Source organism: Gopherus evgoodei, chromosome 1 (genome assembly GCF_007399415.2).
Source record: "Gopherus evgoodei ecotype Sinaloan lineage chromosome 1, rGopEvg1_v1.p, whole genome shotgun sequence".
In the NCBI taxonomy this organism is placed as follows: Eukaryota; Metazoa; Chordata; order Testudines; family Testudinidae; genus Gopherus; species Gopherus evgoodei.
In genome coordinates, this window is record NC_044322.1 from 331,154,689 (window position 1) to 331,180,364 (window position 25,676).

The 25,676-nt window shown below is 45.1% G+C and overlaps 1 long non-coding RNA gene across 1 annotated transcript; it reads right to left on the reverse strand.

The window, feature by feature from the left end:
- Nucleotides 1-6,006: 6,006 nt before the first annotated feature.
- Nucleotides 6,007-24,926, reverse strand: LOC115647514. The gene is made up of 4 exons (XR_003999341.1): nt 24,786-24,926; nt 24,411-24,415; nt 14,434-14,437; nt 6,007-6,017 (listed from the first exon to the last, which is right to left on the reverse strand). It is a non-coding gene; the product is annotated as an uncharacterized LOC115647514 (long non-coding RNA).
- Between the last annotated feature and the right edge of the window lie 750 nt (nt 24,927-25,676).

The following is a 25,676-nucleotide window of genomic DNA, read 5'->3' on the forward strand; positions in this document are numbered from 1 at the left end:
GTCTATACTTCCGGCATAGTTCCTATGAATCCTACTCCTCTGCTTTTGCGCAGCAGAACTACACTTGTTCTATTGCCCAAGGGGCCTCACAGAACCAGGGGCAAGATCTGTGCCAAAGTAAGGTGGGAGGCTGGGCTGGAGAGTCATCTTTTTCCTCTGCTCTTCGGAGGCATTTACAAGAGAGCTGAAATTGGAAACCAGCTTTCATTTTCTGCTTTAGGTCAGATGAACAAGACAGTTGATGGATTCAGAATTCTTAAGTGTAGGTAAGCATTAAAGCTGATCAAAATTTATCCAATGGAACCATTTTCCATAAGAAAATGCTAATTTGAACATAGGAATGGCCATATTGGGTCAGACCAAAGGTCCATCAAGCCCAATGTCTTGTCCTCTGACAGTAGACAATGGCAGGTGCCCCAAAGGGAATGAACAGAGAGATTATCATCAAGTGATCCATGCCCTGTTGCTCATTCCCAGCTTCTGGCAAACAGAGGTTAGGGACACCATCCCTGCCCATTCTGAATAATAGCCATTGATGGACCTATCCTCTGTGAATTTATCTAGTTATCTTTTAAACCCTGTTATAGTTTTGGCCTTCACAACATCCCAGCAAGGAGTTCCACAGGTTGACTGTGCATTGTGTGAAAAAATACCTCTTTCTGTTTGTTTTAAATCTGCTGCCTATTAATTTCATTTGGTAACTCCAGGTTCTTATGTTATGAGAAGGAGTAAATAGCACTTCCTTATTTACTTTCTCCACACCAGTCATGATTTTATAGTCTTCAATCATAACCCCCCTTAGTCGTCTCTTTTCCAAGCTGAAAAGTCCCAGTCTTATTAATCTTTCCTCATACGGAAGCCATTCCATACCGCTAATCATTTTTGTTGCCCTTTTCTGAACTTTTGCCAATTCCAATATATCTTTTTTGAGATGGGGTGACCACAAGGTGTGGACATACCATGGATTTGTACAGAGGCAATATGATATTTTCTGTCTCATTATCTATCCCTTTCTTGATGATTCCTAACATTCTGTTATCTTTTTTGACTGCTGCTGCACATTAAGTGGATGATTTCAGAGAACTATGACTCCAAGAGCTCTTTCTTGAGTGGTAAAAGCTAATTTAGACCCCATCGTTGTATATGTATTGTTAGGATTATGTTTTTCAATGTGCATTACTTTGCATTTATCAATGTTAAATTTCATCTGCCATTTTGTTGCCCAGTCACCCAGTTTTGTGAGATCCTTTTGTAGCTCTTTGCAATGTGCCTGTGTCATAAACAGATAGCTAAGGGTTAATGTCTCTTTCACCTGAAGCACCTGACCAGAGGACCAATCAGGAAACCGGATTTTTTCAACTCTGGGTGGAGGGAAGTTTGTGTCTGAGGTCTTTGTTTTTCTGGCTGCCTGCTTTCTCTGAGCTTTGGAGAAGTAGTTCTGTTTTCTTTTGTGTGCTGCCTCTCTTTCTCTCTCTCTTATTTCCATCTCTGTTTGTTTTATTTCCAGTTGTCGCCTGTGTTCAGCTTCTCTGAATTGGCCTTCGGCCTCAATTTTTGCCTTGGTAGACATGGTTCCTGTTTTCTTGCGTTGGGGTGCCCTCCGGTGTTTCTCTTCTGAACTGCAGGCTCTCTGTTGCCTCCTGAAGTCTGCCTAGCAACAGTGCCTTTAGCTAATCTTCAATGTTAAGTAAACCTGAAAAACCACTTTATTTGCATTTATATAGTGCTGGTAATGACTCTCAATGGGAGTGCTATTGTGTGACAAAAGACTCGTGATAGCACCTTAACGACTTCTTGCTTAACATGAAAGCCACAAACTGCCAGAGAGAGCAGAAAAAAAATTCTCTCTGGTTCCCTTTTAAAACCAAACTGTTTCTCTCTGCTAAAAAGCCCTTAGCAGAGAAAAGACAAATATAATATTCCTACTGGCTTCTGGATTCTGTCTATATCCCACCACTGCTACACCATGTCATAACTTTAGTCCCAGATCTGGACCTTAGCGTCCAAAATATGGGGGTTAGCATGAAACCTCCAAGCTTAGCTACCAGCTTGGACCTGGTACTTGCTGCCACCACCCAAAAAATTAGAGTGTTTTGGGGCACTCTGGTCCCCCTGAAAAACCTTCCCTGGGGACCCCAAGACCCAAATCCCTGGAGTCTCACAACAAAGGGAAATAATCCTTTCTCCCTTCCCCCCTCCAGGTGCTCCTGGAGAGATACACAGACACAAGCTCTGTGAAACTACACAGAGTGACTCCCCCTCTCTGTTCCCAATCCTGGAAACAAAAAGAACTTTCCTATTCCCCCAGAGGGAATGCAAAATCAGGCTAGCCAATTCAACATACACCGATCTCCCCTGATTTCTTCCTCCCACCAATTCCCTGGTGAGTACAGATTCAATTTCCCTGAAGTAAGAAAAACTCCAACAGGTCTTAAAAGAAAGCTTTATATAAAAAAGAAAGAAAAAATACAAATGGTCTCTCTGTATTAAGATGACGAATACAGGGTCAATTGCTTAAAAGAATATTGAATAAACAGCCTTATTCAAAAAGAATACAAATCAAAGCACTCCAGCACTTATATTCATGCAAATACCAAAGAAAAGAAACCATATAACTTACTATCTGATCTCTTTGTCCTTACACTTAGAAACAGAAGATTAGAAAACAGAACTACTTCTGCAAAGCTCAGAGAAAAACTAGAAGAAGAAGAGGTGGCCCACCGCCGAGACATGGAAAAACACCAAAAAGAAATGGAAAAACAACAAAAAGAAATGGAAAAACAACAAAAAGAGTATGAAGAGAAGGAAAAACAGAGAAAACATGAACTGGACTTGGCAAAAGCGGGGCTGCATGTGCCTGCCAACCCTAACAACCCGGCACCAACTATTGCTCCACAGCACAGGAAATTTCCCACCTACAAGGCAGGTGATGACACCGAGGCCTTCTTGGAAAATTTTGAAAGAGCCTGTCTTGGGTACAGCATCCCCGAAGACCAGTACATGGTAGAATTAAGGCCACAACTCAGTGGACCTTTAGCAGAGGTGGCAGCTGAAATGCCTAAGCAGCAAATGAATGACTATAAACTTTTTCAAACCAAGGCCAGATACAGGATGGGATAACCCCAGATCATGCCCGTCGGCGCTTCAGAACCCAAAAGTGGAAACCAGAGGTGTCATTTCCCAAACACCGCCTACTACATTGCAAAAAACTATGAGGCCTGGATAACAGGAAACAATATTCAAACCTTGGAAGAACTGAACCTCCTCATACAAATGGAGCAGTTCTTGGATGGTGTTCCTGAAGACATCACACGGTACATACAAGATGGAAAACCCAAAGATCTCGCTGAGGCGGGGGAGATTGGAGCCAAATGGATGGAACTGGCAGAAAGCAAGAAAGCTACTGTCAAGGGGAACGATTACCCCAGGGGGCACACAGACCATAAACCCTACAACCGAGGACAGCCAAAGACCCCACATACCACCCAAGTAAAGCCACAGACACCCTACCCTTCCACCTCACCAGTCTCCAGTAACTCACCTCGGCCCAGTGACCCATCAGATGGAAGATGCTTTAAGTGTAATGAACTGGGACATATCAAGGCCAACTGTCCAAAGAACACCATGCGAGTGCAATTCATTACACCACCATCACCCCAAAGATCCCCAGGCCCGGATGCCTCTCAAATACCCTTGGAGCGAAGGGAAAATTTGAGAGTGGGCGGAAAGAAGGTTACTGCGTGGAGAGACACGGGGGCACAAGTGTCAGCTATCCACCAATCCTTCGTTGACCCCAAATTCATCAACCCAAAGGCCAAAGTTACAATGTACCCCTTCATGTCACAAGCTGTAGACTTGCCTACAGCTCAACTGCCTGTCCAGTACAAAGGCTGGTCAGGAATGTGGACTTTTGCAGTCTATGACAATTATCCTATCCCCATGCTACTGGGGGAAGACTTGGCCAACCAGGTGAGGTGGGCCAAGAGAGTGGGAATGGTTACCCGTAGCCAAACCAGGCAAGCTTCCAGACCCATTCCTGTCCCTGAGCCGTCCACAGAGGCCCCGTCTGTGTTACCAGAGACCCAGACAGAGGTAGTGGATCCAGATTCCATGCCAACCACTGAAACAGCCACAGCACCTCCAGTCCCAGGCCCGGAACTGGAACAGCACCCAGCACCAGCATTGCAACCCCATCTTCAACTCAACGCCAGAGGGCGCCAGCGAGCCCAAACTGGCAGAAGCAACATACAGCCATACCCAAAAGGCTCAGCCAGAGCCTGAAATACCCTCAGGTGCACCAGCGGAGAGCGGTTCACCAGCAACGGAAACAACCCCATCACTTACATTGCTTCCAGAGGGACCAAGCCCAAGTCCACAGTCTGAGGAAGAACTGGTGACCCCAGCCTCAAGGGAACAGTTCCAGGCTGAGCAGGAAGAGGATGACAGCCTTCAGAAAGCTTGGGCGGCGGCACGGAGCACCCCACCGCCTCTCAACTCTTCTAATCGATCCCGGTTTGTTATAGACCAAGGACTTTTATACAAGGAAATTCTTTCTGGTGGACACCGGGAAGAATGGCAGCCGCAAAAACAGTTGGTGGTTCCAACTAAGTACCGGGGGAAGCTCTTAAGCTTAGCCCATGATCATCCCAGTGGCCATGCTGGGGTGAACAGAACCAAGGACCGGTTGGGGAAGTCCTTCCACTGGGAGGGGATGGGCAAAGATGTTGCCAAGTATGTCCGGTCTTGTGAGGTATGCCAAAGAGTGGGTAAGCCTCAAGACCAGGTCAAGGCCCCTCTCCAGCCACTCCCCATAATTGAGGTCCCATTTCAGCGAGTAGCTGTGGATATTCTGGGCCCTTTCCCAAAAAAGACGCCCAGAGGAAAGCAGTACGTACTGACTTTAGTGGACTTTGCTACCCGATGGCCAGAAGCAGTAGCTCTAGGCAACACCAGGGCTAACACTGTGTGCCTGGCCCTAACAGACATCTTTGCCAGGGTAGGTTGGCCCTCTGACATCCTTACAGATTCAGGGTCTAATTTCCTGGCAGGGACCATGGAAAACTTGTGGGAAACTCATGGGGTGAATCACTTGGTTGCCACCCCGTACCACCATCAAACCAATGGCCTGGTGGAAAGGTTCAATGGAACTTTGGGGGCCATGATACGAAAATTCATCAACGAATTCTCCAATAATTGGGACCTAGTGTTGCAGCAGTTGCTGTTTGCCTACAGGGCTGTACCACATCCCAGTTTAGGGTTTTCACCATTTGAACTTGTGTATGGTCACGAGGTTAAGGGGCCATTACAGTTGGTAAAGCAGCAATGGGAGGGGTTTACGCCTTCTCCAGGAACTAACATTCTGGACTTTGTAAGCAACCTACAAAGCACCCTCCAACACTCTTTAGCTCTTGCTAGAGAGAACCTAAAGGATGCTCAGGAAGAGCAAAAGGCCTGGTATGACAGACATGCCAGAGAACGTTCTTTCAAGGTAGGAGACCAGGTTATGGTCTTGAAGGCGCAACAGGCCCATAAGATGGAAGCATCATGGGAAGGGCCATTCACAGTCCAAGAGCGCCTGGGAACTGTAAACTACCTCATAGCGTTTCCCAATTCCTCACTAAAGCCTAAAGTGTACCATGTTAATTCTCTCAAGCCTTTCTATTCCAGAGACTTACAGGTTTGTCAGTTTACAGTCCAGGGAGATGATGCTGAGTGGCCTGACGGTGTCTACTACGACGGAAAAAAAGACGGTGGCGTGGAAGAGGTGAACCTCTCAACCACCCTGGAACGTCTGCAGCGGCAACAAATCAAGGAGCTGTGCACTAGCTTCGCCCCATTGTTCTCAGCCACCCCAGGACGGACTGAACGGGCATACCACTCCATTGATACAGGTAATGCTCACCCAATCAGAACCCCACCCTACCGGGTGTCTCCTCATGCCCAAGCTGCTATAAAACGAGAAATCCAGAACATGCTACAGATGGGTATAATCCGCCCATCTACCAGTGCATGGGCATCTCCAGTGGTTCTGGTACCCAAACCAGATGGGGAAATACGCTTTTGCGTGGACTACCGTAAGCTAAATGCTGTAACTCGTCCGGACAACTATCCAATGCCACGTTCCGATGAGCTATTGGAGAAGTTGGGACGTGCCCAGTTCATCTCTACAATAGATTTAACCAAGGGGTACTGGCAAGTACCGCTAGATGAACCTGCCAAGGAGAGGTCAGCATTCGTCACCCATGCGGGGGTGTATGAATTCAATGTCCTTTCTTTCGGCCTTCGAAATGCACCCGCCACCTTCCAGAGGCTGGTAGATGGTCTACTAGCTGGACTGGGAGAATTTGCAGTTGCCTACCTCGATGATGTGGCCATTTTTTCAGACTCCTGGCCCGAACACCTACTACACCTGGAAAAGGTCTTTGAGCGCATCAGACAGGCAGGACTAACTGTTAAGGCCAAAAAGTGTCAAATAGGCCAAAACAGAGTGACTTACCTGGGGCACCGGGTGGGTTGAGGAACCATAAACCCCCTACAGGCCAAAGTGGATGCTATCCAAAAATGGCCTGTCCCAAGGTCAAAGAAACAGGTCCAATCCTTCTTAGGCTTGGCCGGATACTACAGGCGATTTGTACCACACTACAGCCAAATCGCTGCCCCATTGACTGACCTGACCAAAAAGACCCAGCCAAATGCCGTTAAGTGGACTGATGAGTGTCAAAAAGCCTTTACCCAGCTTAAGGCAACGCTCATGTCGGACCCTGTGCTCAGGGCCCCGGACTTTGACAAGCCATTCCTAGTAACCACGGATGCATCTGAGCGTGGTATAGGAGCAGTGCTCATGCAGGAAGCAACAGATCACAACTTCCATCCTGTCGTGTTTCTCAGCAAGAAACTGTCTGAGAGGGAAAGTCACTGGTCAGTCAGTGAAAAGGAATGCTATGCCATTGTGTACGCCCTGGAAAAGCTACGCCCATATGTTTGGGGACGGCGGTTCCAACTACAAACTGACCATGCTGCACTAAAGTGGCTTCATACTGCCAAGGGGAACAACAAGAAACTTCTTCGTTGGAGTTTAGCTCTCCAAGATTTTGATTTTGAAATTCAACACATCACAGGAGCTTCTAACAAAGTTGCTGATGCACTCTCCCGTGAGAGTTTCCCAGAATTCAGTAGTTAAAAAGTGTTCTTAAAATGTAGAAGTCTGTTAGTTATATACTTAGTGGTATATGTAAAGGTGCATGTGTTGTATTAATCTGTTTATTTTCAAGTTCTAGAAGGAAATCGCCGCCAGTGAGCTTCCCCACTGTCTGCAATTTGGGGGGCGTGTCATAAACAGATAGCTAAGGGTTAATGTCTCTTTCACCTGAAGCACCTGACCAGAGGACCAATCAGGAAACCGGATTTTTTCAACTCTGGGTGGAGGGAAGTTTGTGTCTGAGGTCTTTGTTTTTCTGGCTGCCTGCTTTCTCTGAGCTTTGGAGAAGTAGTTCTGTTTTCTAATCTTCTGTTTCTAAGTGTAAGGACAAAGAGATCAGATAGTAAGTTATATGGTTTCTTTTCTTTGGTATTTGCATGAATATAAGTGCTGGAGTGCTTTGATTTGTATTCTTTTTGAATAAGGCTGTTTATTCAATATTCTTTTAAGCAATTGACCCTGTATTCGTCATCTTAATACAGAGAGACCATTTGTATTTTTTCTTTCTTTTTTATATAAAGCTTTCTTTTAAGACCTGTTGGAGTTTTTCTTTACTTCAGGGAAATTGAATCTGTACTCACCAGGGAATTGGTGGGAGGAAGAAATCAGGGGAGATCGGTGTGTGTTGAATTGGCTAGCCTGATTTTGCATTCCCTCTGGGGGAATAGGAAAGTTCTTTTTGTTTCCAGGATTGGGAACAGAGAGGGGGAGTCACTCTGTGTCTGTGTATCTCTCCAGGAGCACCTGGAGGGGGGAAGGGAGAAAGGATTATTTCCCTTTGTTGTGAGACTCAAGGGATTTGGGTCCTGGGGTCCCCAGGGAAGGTTTTTCAGGGGGACCAGAGTGCCCCAAAACACTCTAATTTTTTGGGTGGTGGCAGCGAGTACCAGGTCCAAGCTGGTAGCTAAGCTTGGAGGTTTTCATGCTAACCCCCATATTTTGGACGCTAAGGTCCAGATCTGGGACTAAGGTTATGACAGCCTGGAACTTAACTATCTTGAGTAGTTTCGTATCATCTGCAAAATTTTGCCACTTCACTGTTTACCTCTTTTTCCAGATCGTTTATGATGATGTTAAATAGGACTGGGCCCAGTACAGATCCCTGGGGGACACCACTATTTACATCTCTCCATTCTGAAAACTGACCATTTATTCCTACCATTTGTTTTCTATCTTTTAACCAGTTACCAATCCATGAGAGAACCTTCCCTCTTATCCCATGACTGCTTATTTTGCTTAAGAGCCTTTGGTGAGGGACCTTGCCAAAAGCTTTTTGAAAATCTAAATAAACTATATCCACTGGATCTCTTTTGTCCGCATGCATGCTGAACCTCTCAAATAATTCTAGTATATTGGTGAGGCATGATCTCCTTTACAAAAAACATGTTGACTATTTTCCAACAAATTATGTTCATCTATGTATCTGACAATTTTGTTCTTGGATGATAGTTTCAACCAATTTTTCTGGTATGAAGTGAGGCTTACTGGCCTGTAGTTGCCAGGGTCACCTCTGGAGCCCTTTTTAAAAAGTGGCATCACATTAGCTATCCTCCAGTCATTTGGTACAGAAGCTGATTTAAATGATAGGTTATAGATGACAGTTAGTCTTCCTGCAATTTCACATTTGAGTTCCTTCAGAACTCTTGGATGAATACCATCAGGTCCTGGAGACTTGTTACTGTTTAGTTTATCAATTTGTTCCCAAACTACCTCTAATGACACCTCAATCTAGGACAGTTCCTCAGATCTGTAACCCAAAAAGAATGGCTCAGGTTTGAGAATCTCCCTCACATCCTCAACAGTGAAGACAGACTCAAAGAATTCATTTAGTTTCTCCTCAATTGCCTTATCATCTTTGAGTGCTCCTTTAGCAGGGCCGGCTGTAGGAACCAGCCTTCCAAGCATGTGCTTGGGGCGGCACTTTCTAAGGGGCGGCAAACCCCCTCTCCCCCTTTTTCAAAATGTTTTTGCTTGGAGTGGCAAAAAGCCCTTGCTCTGTCAGCCCACAAGCCAGGATCCACACCCCCTGCCCAGCCTGGCGGTGCCTTGCACAGCCCACTCGGGCGGGGACACACCGCGCTGCCCTGCGGAGACTCAGAACGGCTGTGGCAGCAGAACCCCTCCCTGCTCCCAGGCCCTGCTTCCCTCCCCGGCTCCTCACACACTCCAAGAGCCCCTCTCGCCACCACAGCCCAGGCTTGGCACCCCCTCCCTCCCTGGCTCCTCACACGCCCTGGGAGCCCCTCTTGCCACCGCCGCAGCCTGCACTCAGCTCCATAGCCCGGGCTGCGGTGGTGAGAGGGGCTCCCCAAGTGTGTGAGGAGCCAGAGAGGGAGGGAAGTGGGGTTCCCTGAAGCTGAGCCTGGGGTGCGGTGGCGAGAGGGTTCCTGGAGTGTTTGAGGAGCCGGGGAGGGAGGGAAGTGGGGTCCCCTGGAGCTGAGCCCTGGGTGCAGTGGCAGGAGGGGCTCCCAGAGTGTGTGAGGAGCCAGGGAGGGAAGGAAGCGGGGCCTGGGATGCAGGGAGAGGGGAGGGGTCCTGATGCCGCTGCTGCTCTGAATCTCCCCAGGGCGGCACGGCATTTCACCACCTGAGTGGACTGTGCAGGGTGCCGCAGGGCTGGGCAGGGGACACAGGTCCCAGCTCATGCGCTGACAAGGCGAGGGAGGGAAGTAGGGTCCCGTGGAGCTGAGCCCGGGCTGCGGCGGCAAGAGGGGCTCCTGGAGCGTGTGAGGAGGTGAGCGGCCTGTTGGGCTCGTCGGTGCTGAGCAGGTAGCCCCGCAGCCGGAGATCCTTGCCTTCCCACCCACCGGGGCTGGGCCAGCGCATGGTGATGCTGAAGAGCAGTGGATCCGGGGGGCTCTCCAGGTCCTTGGCCCCCTAACATGTTAGGGTTGACGGCAATGAGCACAAACTGATCCACCTCAGCCATCAACAGCGCCGCGAAGCCCAGGGAGGGGGCCGTGTTCTCCATGCCACCCCACCGCTACTGTCATAAACAGATAGCTAAGGGTTAATGTCTCTTTCACCTGAAACACCTGACCAGAGAACCAATCAGGAAACCGGATTTTTTCAACTTTGGGTGGAGGGAAGTGGGTGTCTGAGTCTTTTGTCTGTCTGCCTGCTGTCTCTGAGCTTTGGAGAAGTACTTTCTACTTTCTAGTCTTCTGTTTCTAAGTGTAAGGACAAAGAGATCAGATAGTAAGTTCTATGGTTTCTTTTCTTTGGTATTTGCATGAATATGAGTGCTGGGTGCTTTGATTTGTATTCTTTTTGAATAAGGCTGTTTATTCAATATTCTTTTAAGCAATTGACCCTGTGTTGTATCATCTTAATACAGAGAGAACATTTGTATTTTTTCTTTCTTTTTTATATAAAGTTTTCTTTTAAGACCTGTTGGAGTTTTTCTTTACTTCAGGGAAATTAAGTCTGTACTCACCAGGGAATTGGTGGGAGGAAGAAATCAAGGGGAGAGCTGTGGGTTGGATTGCTAGCCTGATTTTGCATTTCCTCTGGGTGAAGAGGAAAGTGCTTTTGTTCCAGGATTGGGAACGGAGAGGGGGACTCACTCTGCGTAGTTTCACAGAGCTTGTGTCTGTGTATCTCTCCAGGAGCACCTGGAGGGGGGAAGGGAATCAGGATTATTTCCCTTTGTTGTGAGACTCAAGGGATTTGGGTCTTGTGGTCCCCAGGGAAGGTTTTTCAGGGGGACCAGAGTGCCCCAAAACACTCTAATTTTTTGGGTGGTGGCAGCAGTACCAGGTCCAAGCTGGTAACTAAGCTTGGAGGTTTTCATGCTAACCCCCAAATTTTGGACGCTAAGGTCCAGAATCTGGGAATAAGGTTATAACATGGTGGCAGTGGCGGGAGATAGACAGAATCCAGAAGCCAGTAGGAATATTATATTTTTCTTTTCTCTGCTAAGGGCTTTTTAGCAGAGAGAAACAGTTTGGTTTTAAAAGGGAACCAGAGAGAATTTTTTTTTCTGCTCTCTCTAGCAGTTTGTGGTTTGCATGTTAAGCGAGAAGACTGTTAAGGGTCTTTTGTCATGCAATAGCACTCCCATTGAGAGTCATACCAGCACTCTATATGCATGCAAATAAAGTGGTTTTTCTGGTTTCCCTTCATTGAACATTAGCTAGAGAGAGAAAGGGAAAAAAGCACTGTTGCTAGGCAGACTTCAGGAGGCAACAGAGCCTGCAGTTCAAAAGAGAAACACCGGAGGGCACCCCAACACAAGAAAACAGGAACCATGTCTACCAGGACAAAAATGGAGGCCGAAGACCAATTAAAAGAAGCTGAACACAGGCGACAACTGGAAATAAAACAAAAAGAGATGGAGATAAAAGAAAAGGAAGAAAGCATCAAACTGGCAGCCTTCCAAAGAGAACAGGCAGCCCAAGAGGCAGCACACAAAAGAAAACTAGAAGAAGATGAGTTGGCCCACAGAAGGAAGCAAGAAGAAGAAGAGTTGGCCCACCGCCGAGAAATGGAAAAGCACCAAAAAGAAATGGAAAAACAACAAAAAGAAATGGAAAAACAACAAAAAGAGAATGAAGAGAAGGAAAAACAGAGAAAACATGAACTGGAGATGGCAAAAGCTGGGCTGCATGTGCCAGCCAACCCTAACAACCCGGCGCCAATTATTGCTCCACAGCACAGGAAATTTCCCACCTACAAGGCAGGTGATGACACCGAGGCCTTCTTGGAAAATTTTGAAAGAGCCTGTCTTGGGTACAGCATCCCCGAAGACCAGTACATGGTAGAATTAAGGCCACACCTCAGTGGACCTTTAGCAGAGGTGGCAGCTGAAATGCCCAAGCCGCAAATGAATGACTATAAACTTTTTCAAACCAAGGCCAGATACAGGATGGGGATAACCCCAGATCATGCCCGTCGGCGCTTCAGAACCCAAAAATGGAAACCAGAGGTGTCATTTCCCAAACACGCCTACTACATTGCAAAAAACTATGAGGCCTGGTTAACAGGAAACAACATTCAAACCTTGGAAGAAGTGAACCTCCTCATACAAATGGAGCAGTTCTTGGATGGTGTTCCTGAAGACATCACACGGTACATACAAGATAGAAATCCCAAAACTATCGCTGAGGCGGGGGAGATTGGAGCCAAATGGATGGAACTGGCAGAAAGCAAAAAAGCTACTGTCAAGGGGAACGATTACCCCAGGGGGCACACAGACCATAAACCCTACAACCGAGGACAGCCAAAGACCCTCCATACCACCCAAGTAAAGCCACAGATACCCTACTCTTCAACCTCACCAGTCTCCAGTAACTCACCTCGGCCCAGTGACCCATCAGATGGAAGATGCTTTAAGTGTAATGAACCGGGACATATCAAGGCCAACTGTCCCAAGAACACCATGCGAGTGCAATTCATTACACCACCATCACACCAAAGATCCCCAGGCCCGGATGCCTCTCAAATACCCTTGGAGCGAAGGGAAAATTTGAGAGTGGGCGGAAAGAAGGTTACTGCGTGGAGAGACACGGGGGCACAAGTCTCAGCTATCCACCAATCCTTCGTTGACCCCAAATTCATTAACCCAAAGGCCAAAGTTACAATTTACCCCTTCATGTCACCAGCTGTAGACTTGCCTACAGCTCAACTGCCTGTCCAGTACAAAGGCTGGTCAGGAATGTGGACTTTTGCAGTCTATGACAATTATCCTATCCCCATGCTACTGGGGGAAGACTTGGCCAACCAGGTGAGGCGGGCCAAGAGAGTGGGAATGGTTACCCGTAGCCAAACCAGGCAAGCTTCCAGACCCATTCCTGTTCCTGAGCCGTCCACAGAAGCCCCGTCTGTGTTACCAGAGACCCAGACACAGGCAGTGGACCCGGATTCCATGCCTACCACTGAAACAGCCACAGCATCTCCAGTCCCAGGCCCGGAACTGGAACAACAACCAGCACCAGCAAGTGCAACCACATCTTCAAACTCAATGCCAGAGGGCGCCAGCAAGCCAAAACTGGCAGAAGCAAAAGACAGCCATACCCAAAAGGCTCAGCCAGAGCCTGAAATACCCTCAGGTGCACCAGCGGAGAGCGGTTCACCAGCAACGGAAACAACCCCATCACCTACATCGCTTCCAGAGGGACCAAGCCCAAGTCCACAGTCTGAGGAAGAACTGGTGACCCCAGCCTCAAGGGAACAGTTCCAGGCTGAGCAGGAAGCAGATGACAGCCTTCAGAAAGCGTGGGCGGCGGCACGGAGCACCCCACCGCCTCTCAGCTCTTCAAATCGATCCCGGTTTGTTATAGACCAAGGACTTTTATACAAGGAAATTCTTTCTGGTGGACACCGGAAAGAATGGCAGCCGCAAAAACAGTTGGTGGTTCCAACTAAGTACCGGGGGAAGCTCTTAAGCTTAGCCCATGATCATCCCAGTGGCCATGCTGGGGTGAACCGAACCAAGGACCGGTTGGGGAAGTCCTTCCACTGGGAGGGGATGGGCAAGGATGTTGCCAAGTATGTCCGGTCTTGTGAGGTATGCCAAAGAGTGGGTAAGCCTCAAGACCAGGTCAAGGCCCCTCTCCAGCCACTCCCCATAATTGAGGTCCCATTTCAGCGAGTAGCTGTGGATATTCTGGGCCCTTTCCCAAAAAAGACGCCCAGAGGAAAGCAGTACGTACTGACTTTAGTGGACTTTGCTACCCGATGGCCAGAAGCAGTAGCTCTAGGCAACACCAGGGCTAACACTGTGTGCCTGGCCCTAACAGACATCTTTGCCAGGGTAGGTTGGCCCTCTGACATCCTTACAGATTCAGGGTCTAATTTCCTGGCAGGGACCATGGAAAAACTGTGGGAAACTCATGGGGTGAATCACTTGGTTGCCACCCCGTACCACCATCAAACCAATGGCCTGGTGGAAAGGTTCAATGGAACTTTGGGGGCCATGATAAGAAAATTCATCAACGAATTCGCCAATAATTGGGACCTAGTGTTGCAGCAGTTGCTGTTTGCCTACAGGGCTGTACCACATCCCAGTTTAGGGTTTTCACCATTTGAACTTGTGTATGGTCACGAGGTTAAGGGGCCATTACAGTTGGTGAAGCAGCAATGGGAGGGGTTTACGCCTTCTCCAGGAACTAACATTCTGGACTTTGTAAGCAACCTACAAAGCACCCTCCGACACTCTTTAGCCCTTGCTAAAGAGAACCTAAAGGATGCTCAAGAAGAGCAAAAGGCCTGGTATGACAGACATGCCAGAGAACGTTCCTTCAAGGTAGGAGACCAGGTTATGGTCTTGAAGGCGCAACAGGCCCATAAGATGGAAGCATCATGGGAAGGGCCATTCACGGTCCAAGAGCGCCTGGGAGCTGTAAACTACCTCATAGCATTTCCCAATTCCTCACTAAAGCCTAAAGTGTACCATGTTAATTCTCTCAAGCCTTTCTATTCCAGAGACTTACAGGTTTGTCAGTTTACAGTCCAGGGAGATGATGCTGAGTGGCCTGACGGTGTCTACTACGACGGAAAAAAAGACGGTGGCGTGGAAGAGGTGAACCTCTCAACCACCCTGAAACGTCTACAGCGGCAACAAATCAAGGAGCTGTGCACTAGCTTCGCCCCATTGTTCTCAGCCACCCCAGGACGGACTGAACGGGCATACCACTCCATTGATACAGGTAATGCTCACCCAATCAGAACCCCACCCTACCGGGTGTCTCCTCATGCCCAAGCTGCTATAGAACGGGAGATCCAGAACATGCTACAGATGGGTATAATCCGCCCATCTACCAGTGCATGGGCATCTCCAGTGGTTCTGGTACCCAAACCAGATGGGGAAATACGCTTTTGCGTGGACTACCGTAAGCTAAATGCTGTAACTCGTCCGGACAACTATCCAATGCCACGTACTGATGAGCTATTGGAAAAGTTGGGACGTGCCCAGTTCATCTCTACAATAGACTTAACCAAGGGGTACTGGCAAGTACCGCTAGATGAACCTGCCAAGGAGAGGTCAGCATTCGTCACCCATGCGGGGGTGTATGAATTCAATGTCCTTCCTTTCGGCCTTCGAAATGCACCCGCCACCTTCCAGAGGCTGGTAGACGGTCTACTAGCTGGACTGGGAGAATTTGCAGTTGCCTACCTCGATGATGTGGCCATTTTTTCAGACTCCTGGCCCGAACACCTACTACACCTGGAAAAGGTCTTTGAGCGCATCAGGCAGGCAGGACTAACTGTTAAGGCCAAAAAGTGTCAAATAGGCCAAAACAGAGTGACTTACCTGGGGCACCAGGTGGGTCGAGGAACCATAAACCCCCTACAGGCCAAGGTGGTTGCTATCCAAAAGTGGCCTGTCCCAAGGTCAAAGAAACAGGTCCAATCCTTCTTAGGCTTGGCCGGATACTACAGGCGATTTGTACCACACTACAGCCAAATCGCTGCCCCATTGACCGACCTAACCAAAAAGACCCAGCCAAATGCCGTTAAGTGGACTGATGAGTGTCAAAAAGCCTTTACCCAGCTTAAGGCAACGCTCATGTCGGACCCTGTGCTCAGGGCCCCGGATTTTGACAAGCCATTCCTAGTAACCACAGATGCATCTGAGCGTGGTATAGGAGCAGTGCTCATGCAGGAAGCAACAGATCACAACTTCCATCCTGTCGTGTTTCTCAGCAAGAAACTGTCTGAGAGGGAAAGTCACTGGTCAGTCAGTGAAAAGGAATGCTATGCCATTGTGTACGCCCTGGAAAAGCTACGCCCATATGTTTGGGGACGGCGGTTCCAACTACAAACTGACCATGCTGCACTAAAGTGGCTTCATACTGCCAAGGGAAACAACAACAAACTTCTTCGTTGGAGTTTAGCTCTCCAAGATTTTGATTTTGAAATTCAACACATCACAGGAGCTTCTAACAAAGTTGCTGATGCACTCTCCCGTGAGAGTTTCCCAGAATCCAGTAGTTAAAAAGTGTTCTTAACATGTAAAAGTCTGTTAGTTATATACTTAGTAGTATATGTAAAGGTGCATGTGTTGTATTAATCTGTTTATTTTCAAGTTCTAGAAGGAAATTGCCGCCAGTGAGCTTCCCCACTGTCTGCAATTTGGGGGGCGTGTCATAAACAGATAGCTAAGGGTTAATGTCTCTTTCACCTGAAACACCTGACCAGAGAACCAATCAGGAAACCGGATTTTTTCAACTTTGGGTGGAGGGAAGTGGGTGTCTGAGTCTTTTGTCTGTCTGCCTGCTGTCTCTGAGCTTTGGAGAAGTACTTTCTACTTTCTAGTCTTCTGTTTCTAAGTGTAAGGACAAAGAGATCAGATAGTAAGTTCTATGGTTTCTTTTCTTTGGTATTTGCATGAATATGAGTGCTGGGTGCTTTGATTTGTATTCTTTTGAATAAGGCTGTTTATTCAATATTCTTTTAAGCAATTGACCCTGTGTTGTATCATCTTAATACAGAGAGAACATTTGTATTTTTTCTTTCTTTTTTATATAAAGTTTTCTTTTAAGACCTGTTGGAGTTTTTCTTTACTTCAGGGAAATTAAGTCTGTACTCACCAGGGAATTGGTGGGAGGAAGAAATCAAGGGGAGAGCTGTGGGTTGGATTGCTAGCCTGATTTGCATTTCCTCTGGGTGAAGAGGAAAGTGCTTTTGTTCCAGGATTGGGAACGGAGAGGGGGACTCACTCTGCGTAGTTTCACAGAGCTTGTGTCTGTGTATCTCTCCAGGAGCACCTGGAGGGGGGAAGGGAATCAGGATTATTTCCCTTTGTTGTGAGACTCAAGGGATTTGGGTCTTGTGGTCCCCAGGGAAGGTTTTTCAGGGGGACCAGAGTGCCCCAAAACACTCTAATTTTTTGGGTGGTGGCAGCAGTACCAGGTCCAAGCTGGTAACTAAGCTTGGAGGTTTTCATGCTAACCCCCAAATTTTGGACGCTAAGGTCCAGAATCTGGGAATAAGGTTATAACAGCTACACTGCCACCTGTAAGTACTCCCGCTCCATGCCGTCCAGCAGCTCCACCCGCATGGGGACAGAGTCACGGCTGGGCCAGAGCTCAGCCGCTGTGTGCTGGTAGCAGATCCCACATTTGAGGGTGGGGAGCCTAGTGCTGGGGCAGCTGGGGTGTGTGGGGGGAAGAGAAAGCCCAGTGCTGGTGTCGTGACACCTCAATCTGGAACAGTTCCTCAGATCTTTAACCCAAAAAGAATGGCTCAGGTTTGAGAATCTCCCTCACATCCTCAACAGTGAAAACCGATGCAAAGAATTCATTTAGTTTCTCTGCAATGGGCTTATCATCTTTGAGTGCTCCTTCAGCAGGGGCGGCTCTAGGAACCAGCCCTCCAAGCATGTGCTTGGGGCGGCACTTTCTAAGGGGTGGCAAACCTCCCCCCTGCTTTTTTTTTTTGCTTGGGGAGGCAAAAAACCTAGAGCTGACCTTGTCCTTTAATATCTTGATCGTCCTGTGACCCCACTGGTTGTTTAGCAGGTTTTCTGCTTCTGACATATTTTTAAAAAAATTGCTATTACTTCTAGAGCCTTTGTCTAGCTGTTCTTCAAATTCTTTTTTGGTCTTTCTAATTATATTTTTACACTTCATTTGCCAGAGTTTATGCTCTTTTCTATTTTCCTCATTAGGGTTTATCTTCCGCTTTTTAAAGGATGCCTTTTTGCCTCTCACTGCTTCTTTAACTTTGTTGTTTAACCACAGTGGCTCTTTTTTGGTTCTCTTACTATGTTTTTTAAATTGGGGTATATATTTAAGTTGAGCCTCTATTATGGTATCTTTAAAAAGTTTCCATGCAGCTTATAGGGATTTTACTTTTGGTACTGTACCTTTTCATTTCTGTTTCACTAACCTCCTCATTTTTGTGTAGTTCCCCTTTCTGAAATTAAATGCTACAGTGTTGGACTGCTGTGGAGTTTTCCTCACCACGGGGATGTTAAATTTAATTATACTATGGATGCTATTATAAGGCGGTCCAGCTATATTCACCTCTTGGACCTGATCCTGACTAAATCAAGAATTGCCTCTCCTCTTGTGTGTTCCAGCATCAGCTGCTCCAAGAAGCAGTCATTTAAAGTGTCAAGAAACTTTATCTCAGCATCCCTTCCTATGTATCCAGTCAGTATGGGAATAGTTGAAATCTTCCATTATTATTGAGTTTTTTATTTTAATAGCCTCTCTAATCTTCTTGAGCATTTCAGAATCATTAATGCCATTCTGGTCAGGTGGTCTGTAATATAGTCCTACTGCTATATTCTTATTTTTCAAGGATGGAATTTCTATCCATAGAGATTCTATAGTACAATTTAGTTCATTTAAGATTTTTACTTCATTTGAATCTACACTTTCTTTCACATATAGTGCCACTCCCCCACCAGCACAACCTGTTCTCTCCTTCCAATACATTCTGTACCCTGGTATTACTGTGTCCTGTTGATTATCCTCATTCCACCAGGTTTCTGTGATCCCTATTTTAACAATATCTTCATTTAATACTAGGCACTCTAGCTCACCCATCTTATTGTTTAGACTTCTAGCATTGGTATATAAGCATTTTTAAAACTTGTCATTTTTTGACTGTCCCCTGTGCGATTTGTTCTAAGTGGCTAGTGCAATCTATTACCTCATTGGTATTGTCAGGTATAAACACACAACATTCTTTTCCAATGAGAGCACAGGTCCCTCCTTTGGCCGCCAGCACTATGTCCAATGCCTGACGGTTTTGGAGGGCCACCTGTCGGATCGCCCCTGTTTCTTTGGCCAGGGTTTTTAAACTTTCTCTGGTTTCATTTGCCATTATTTTAACTACTCCTTGTAACCTCAGGAGCCTTTTTGCCTGGTGTATTACTCCCCCAAGTGGGATAAAGGAACTGCCAATAGCCTCTGCCCAGGTGTCATTACTGTTCTATATTGTGTTAAACGGACAAGGTCCTCCAGTGAGGTCTGGGGAATTGAATGGGTAGCCAGGACAGGAACACCAGAGAGTGGGCTGGGATGTGGCTGCAGACCCAGCATTTAGAAATATTAAGGGTCTGAGCTATCCACACTTGCTGCTGGATAAAAGAATTGTCATTGTGGACTCCCAAGACCTTAAGACACCAACAGCCGAGGAACAGGCACCACCAGAAGTGCATGTTGGAGGCAGGGCCCTTCTGGTTCTGACAACCTCAACTGAGGGAACTGCAGTCACAGTTTTATGTCCACCAGGCAGCAGGAGCTAGGCTCACTACTGCTTCTTCTTGGGCCTTGCTTTATGTAGTTGTCTGCTTCTGGCAACCCTTATGAGAGCATAGATTGTAAGGTATTGCAGGCTGTTCCTCTACGTCTTCTTCTGGAGTCAAAATTGACTCTGCCTGGTCCTGAGGTGATGATTGGTTCACTGGGGGTGGTGCATTATTGCACTGCGAAGCATGTATCCACTCTGAGATGCCACACAGTTTGACAGTCGTCGGGGTAGTAAGCAGTACCTAATGATTCTTTGATGTTCTTTAAGTCTCTTTACTACTTCTTCCTTGACTCTGGCTATAACAATGGCCTTCACACCTTATCTTTTCCTGATGCATACATTCCTCATTTACACAAACAGATTGAGAATACAAACAGTAGTATTTTTATCGAGCAAAAAAAAAGGCATTGCAAATTAAACCTTGCTAAGTTTTACAATTGATAACCAAGACAATTTACATTGAGACCCAGGCCTTTAAGGTTTCTCTAATTTACTTAGATAGACACAATAGAGAATCCTGTCTCTTACTAACTAAATCTTAAAACAAAGAGTTAAGAGAGAGCCCAATTTGTAATGCATATGGGAAAACAAAATCTTATAGTCCAAGGGGGTCATTTCTTTCTGCTATTTAAAAAAGTGGCTAGCGGGATGAAATCAAATTATACTTTAATTCTTATGGGACATTATAAAATCCTGCTCCTACATATCCCCCTTTTGACACTAAGATTATTAATCGCCAGTGTCACTTCTTATTTAGTCCACGTAATAGAAAATACTGGGAGGTGATTTGGGCCTGTGGCTTTAGCTTTGCACACATTTGTTTTATCCACCAGCACATTTTAAACATTTTAATTAAATACATACAATTTAAAACCAAAAACACAATTAGGGGTAGTAACATTAGTATGCCAGTAGTTGTGGGAGACCATCCAGAAAATATGTTATACCAATGGTAAGCTGTTATGTTTTTCTGTAGTGGCAATTCTTAACATGTCCCCATTTGTGTGTATAATATGAATGGTCCAGTTTTTCACATTTGTTTGTTTGTTTGTTTTTAGGAACTATGTTACCTTTTTACCTTTTAACAGATGATTGGTAACTGTTTGCCGTTCAATGCCAAGCTTGATAGAGAACTTAGCTAAATCAGTGCTTACAGTAAGCTGAGACTCTTTTGTTGTTGTTGTTGTTGTTGTGGCAAATAGTAAATGTGATTATTGGTAAACACAGTACTTACATTACATTTACATTTGTCTTCTGGTGGGTTGCTAACACTTTTTAAACACTTTTTTCCAAGAATTAACACATACACATAGCCCATTATACAGTACTTTGGATTATCTGAAAGACAAAAATGACATTTTTCTACCCCTTTTGGGGTGGCATTGATTATTACTTAAAAGATTTCTTTCTTTTACAATTAGCCTTGCTGATTGCAGGCAAAACAGAGGAATTATCCCCATATTTTCTTGTGGTGTTTGTTGTTGTTGTTGTTGTTTGTTTTATAGGCAGGCCAGGTTTTAATGGCTTTTACTTTTTAAGAGTTATGCAGAAATTATTTCACTGTTTAGTTATTAAATTCATGAGGTGGTGTACCTTAAGTTTTTCCTTTTATATAGCAGACCAAGTTTGTAATGTTTTTCCTGCTGTGTTAACCTTTTAAGTTTATTTACAGGTAATAGCTGAGAAGCATCATTACCATATTACTTTAAAGGATTTTTTAAAAAATCATACACACTATAAGTTGTTACAGGGGTACTTACTAACAATAAATTTATGTTAATGTTTAATATTAACAATAACATTAGCATCAAATTTATTAAAGGTATTTTGTTATACCATGCTTTTTATGTAGGCAATTTGTTTGCTGACCAGGTATGTTCTTTATTTGCAGCTTCTTTTGTACTGGCAGCTCTTACCTTTTTTATCAGGTATTTTGCGTGAACACAGGCTTGGCTTTTGGATTCAAAGCCATCAGCAGAGCTCAGAGACTCTGTCTTAACACACAGGGATCTGAAAAAAAAAACCACAGCCTATTGTGGCTTTTTTTGGAGCCCTAATAGGATTTTAATTCAGCAGCACATTTCATTTGCATTTTTTTAACCCCTTTCTACTATATACACCGCACATGTTTTAGGGAAAATGCACATTTTTTCTATACTATAACTTTTAAAAACATTAGCCATATTAATTTTTACATAAGGTATAACTGTTTGTTTTGTTCTTACAGAGTTTTCATGTACCCTTATAAAAGTGACAGTCTGATTACACAGAGCTGTTTTAAGGCTCAGTGTTTTTAACATTGCTTCTTTTTGTTTTGTGCACCTCACCTCTGCTGTTGCTTCAGAGGGTCACTGTTAATTTTTTATTCTTTTATTACAGCTTTTATCTGCTATTGTTTCAAAAAAAAAACCCAAACAAACAAAAAGACTTCAGAATCTCTCCCTGTTCTCCTGATTTTGACTGCCCTATTGCAGCCATAACTTGGTCTTTATTTAAAAACATTTTAATTTTTGTAAAAAATCCAAGTTACCCCTAAAGAGTTAAATGCTAAATCCCAAAGCCAAACAGCACTAATTACCTGGGTCTTGCAAAAAGGTCTGTCAGTTTTGCAATTTTGAATTAAAGAGTCAAATGAATTTTTAGTGGCATTAAAAACAAAAACAAAACCAATTTATCTCACACCTAGAAAACAGAAGTTTTACAAACCAGATGTGTTGGTTTAGATTCCTAGAACGTTACATATTTTCACAGACAAATCGATACATAAACATTTTCTTGTCCTTAACATTTCTTTACAGTGCTTTGTTTTTACATAGCTGTATATATATATGGATTATTTACGGGCATTCTTCTGGAAAAAGAGCCCATTTTCCCTTCAGAATGGCTGCAAAGAAACCAAGAATTTTTTCTCTTTAACATGGTCCTTTTAAACATTTTCCACAAAGTTTAACTGCTTAATTCTCTTCAGCCTCTGCAGAGTTAACTTTTTATTCTCTTTTTTTAAATCACTTGTTTATGTCCCAAAATGACACCTTTATCACCTTAGATTTCACCATTTTAAGTATTGTTGCAGGGGTTCATGCCTGCACTTACTGCTTTTCTTACTTCTGACACTATTCCTGTAGGGCTTTCAACCTGTTTTTCAGTCTGTTTATCTGTTGCTTGCCTGCTTGTCTGGGCCCCATCCTGCTTTTTTTTTTTTCCAATGAACTGTTTGTGAGTGATATTGTGGTCATTTCACAATTTTGAAAGAAATGTTCAAGGAAAGGGACCAGGAAGGGTGGGGGCTAGTTGAGGAGCCCACCCTCCTTGCTGAATTGGTAGTGGAACACTAAAGAATCAGTTTTTGAGGCAGACTACAAAACGGAACAGAACAAGGGGCTTTTTGTCCTTTTTACAATGAGATGGGAGTATGAAGGGGGTTGGATCGATCTGGGGTCTGGAGAATGGGGTAAAGGGGAGCGCTCAGTCTGGTGGTGGGAGAGGAGGCTTTTAATAAAACTTTTAACTTATTATTTGAATATTTGAGAGAGGCGAGTTTTGAGTTTGCCTCTTGCCACCACTGCATGAAACAATTAATCTCTCCTTTAGCCAATTTAGTTTTAGGTTGGCCAAGTTTGTCCTTTAAGACGTCTACTCAGTCTTTGTATCAAGATTTTAACAGTGGCCATTGAGTTTTGGGATCGCCCTGAGTTAGTCTAGACCATTTTTCCGGAAATTTACGGGAGTCTGGACCCTTTTTACAGGAGTCTGGACCCATTCTAAATACATAAAATGAGCCGGAGTTCATTTAGGGAACGGTCCCGACTTAGATGTCTGGTTACCAATACAGGAAGACTTTACACACCAATCACACAAGAAGGAAATTCGGGTTCCTCAGAGCGATACCCAGTGCAACACACAAAAGGAGTCCACAGGCTACTGCCTCAATGGCCCTTGCTTTCACACCGGGGGTTTTACCCAAAGTGCAGTGCAGCTGTGATTGTGCAGATTCCACTCACTCAGACTGCGGGGACCGGAACCCCTTGGTCAGCCTATCCCCGGACAGAGACGGCACCCAGACTCAAACACTCCACAAGAGGACGGATAGACACAGAGACAGGACAGTCCTCAGTCTGGACAAAACACAGAAATAATTACCTGACTAGATTCCTGAGGTCAGATCAAGGGATCCCTACCAGAACAGAGTGGGAACCAACAGGTTTGATGGCGTAGACCTCACTGTGGCTGTGCGCCTTTCTGCTCTAGTGGAGGACCGCTCGGGCCAAATGCCCAGGTGCCGGCTGCCATGGTCATCCTACAAAAACGGTCAGGAATTACACAGCCCCAGTGAAGATGGTTGCCATCTCGGTGGAACCTCCAAATTGTCAAAGTTAGAATCAGGACTCACAATTTGTCAGACCACTCTGTTTTATTAGTGCAGCGCTCTGCCAATAACACCCAGATAATGTGAGTGGCCATGCAAGACCCAAACAGTCTTATTTATACAGATAAAAGAGCGGGAATTAGACAAAGGGACAAAGAAAGCAAAACGGTAAAATTTACCTGGGGCACAGCATGCATATTCTACTTTCTTACTAACTTTTATTGATTTAAGGCTAATACTTCACCAATTGCCCTTAAATGGTGCAATTGTTCTGTGTTAATGTCTGTATTCCTGACACCTGGATTGCAGCATTTTAACAGTTTTGCTTAAAGGTACAGACAGCATTTTTAATTTTTTTTTTATTTTTACAATATAATTTATTCTGCTTTCACAGTTAGCAGCAGTGGTGTTAAATCTGCTAGCTTGCAATAAGTCTCTCTGGTTCATTCCAAATATTAGGGTCCTCAGTCCATTGTTCAAAGTTCCCCTTTTGTTGGAAAACACAGTTCAGAGACATGGAGCAAGAGGCAAGGACGTGATGTCATAGTCTCCAATTTATACCCCCGGTTCACATGCATGGAGAATATTAGCTCAAACATGGAGTATGGATCACATGTTCTACGTGTCCTGCTGAGTCACTGGGCCTCCCTTGTCCATATGCTCTCCAGGGTATCCTCGGGAGGGGCTCACTGAAAGAGTTGATCCTCCTTCATGACCCATCAACACATGTAAATCTATCTTGTGTGTGTTACCCAGGAACACAACATGTTTATAACAGAATACAGTAAAATTTCATAACTTCATACACAATGGTGATACACACGTTTCAACAGGATAATAATACGTTATAGGTTATAACTTATCTTACGAGGCATGCTTTGTACAGATTTATCACAAGTGTGTAGTGTTGGTGACAACAATAGTGCAGATCGTCAATTTTCTTTTTACACGGTGTCATACAAGGTTATGGTATTAGCCTAAAACTTGGAGGTGCTGGGATTATGGTTGCTCCACCACAGGTATGACTCATATGCTTAATTAGTTGGCCACTTCAGGTCTTGAATTTCTGGGCAGCGCCTCCCACGCTGAGCCCGGGTCTGAACAAAGGAGCCAAACAAGGAAGCAAGAAGCCCCCTCCCTAGGCAGAGCAATGGCTCCAGTTAGTCTGTACAAGCTATTCCTATGAATAGGGCCATGACTTTAGTTAGCACAATGGCCGGGAGGGGTGGCCACACAGGACAAACAGAAAGGAGAGGGGAAAAAGGAATGCAGCAGAGGGACAGCTGTAACAGACAATCTGAAACACAAATTGGTACTTAGCAATACCCAATGGAATATTCTAGAAAGAAACAAAACTGGCACCAAATCATGTAAACCGATTAAAACTTGTAAACCCATTTCAAAGACAACCAGCATAACTTGCCAAGAAGAAACACTGTAAATCCAAGGATGATTTTCTTGCTCTTTCTACAAGTGGCACAGTGTAAAAGATGAGTTCACATGTTACACTATAGCTACTGGACAGAATGAATCTCAGTTGAATGACCTACGAGAAAGAAGAACAAAAATACTTCAGTCAGGAAGTGTTTCTCACTGAGAAAGGCCTCATTTTTGACTCGTAGCCTTTTGATTTTTTAAACGAAATTTTAAAACCAGTCACATGTCGGACTGAACTCACAACTATCCAGTTTTTTAACTCCAGAAGAAGGAGGCTCATTAAAAACATTGGTTCTCTAAAAATACTCCACTGAATTCTCCATTGTTTATGCTCATTGACATAAGAGAGTCTCCACTGATAACACATACATGCATCTTATCTTATTCTCATCTTGTCCAGACACATGCATGCTCCTGTCCAACCCTGATCCTGGATAAAAATGTCTGGTTCAGGTTTGTTCTTTCTCC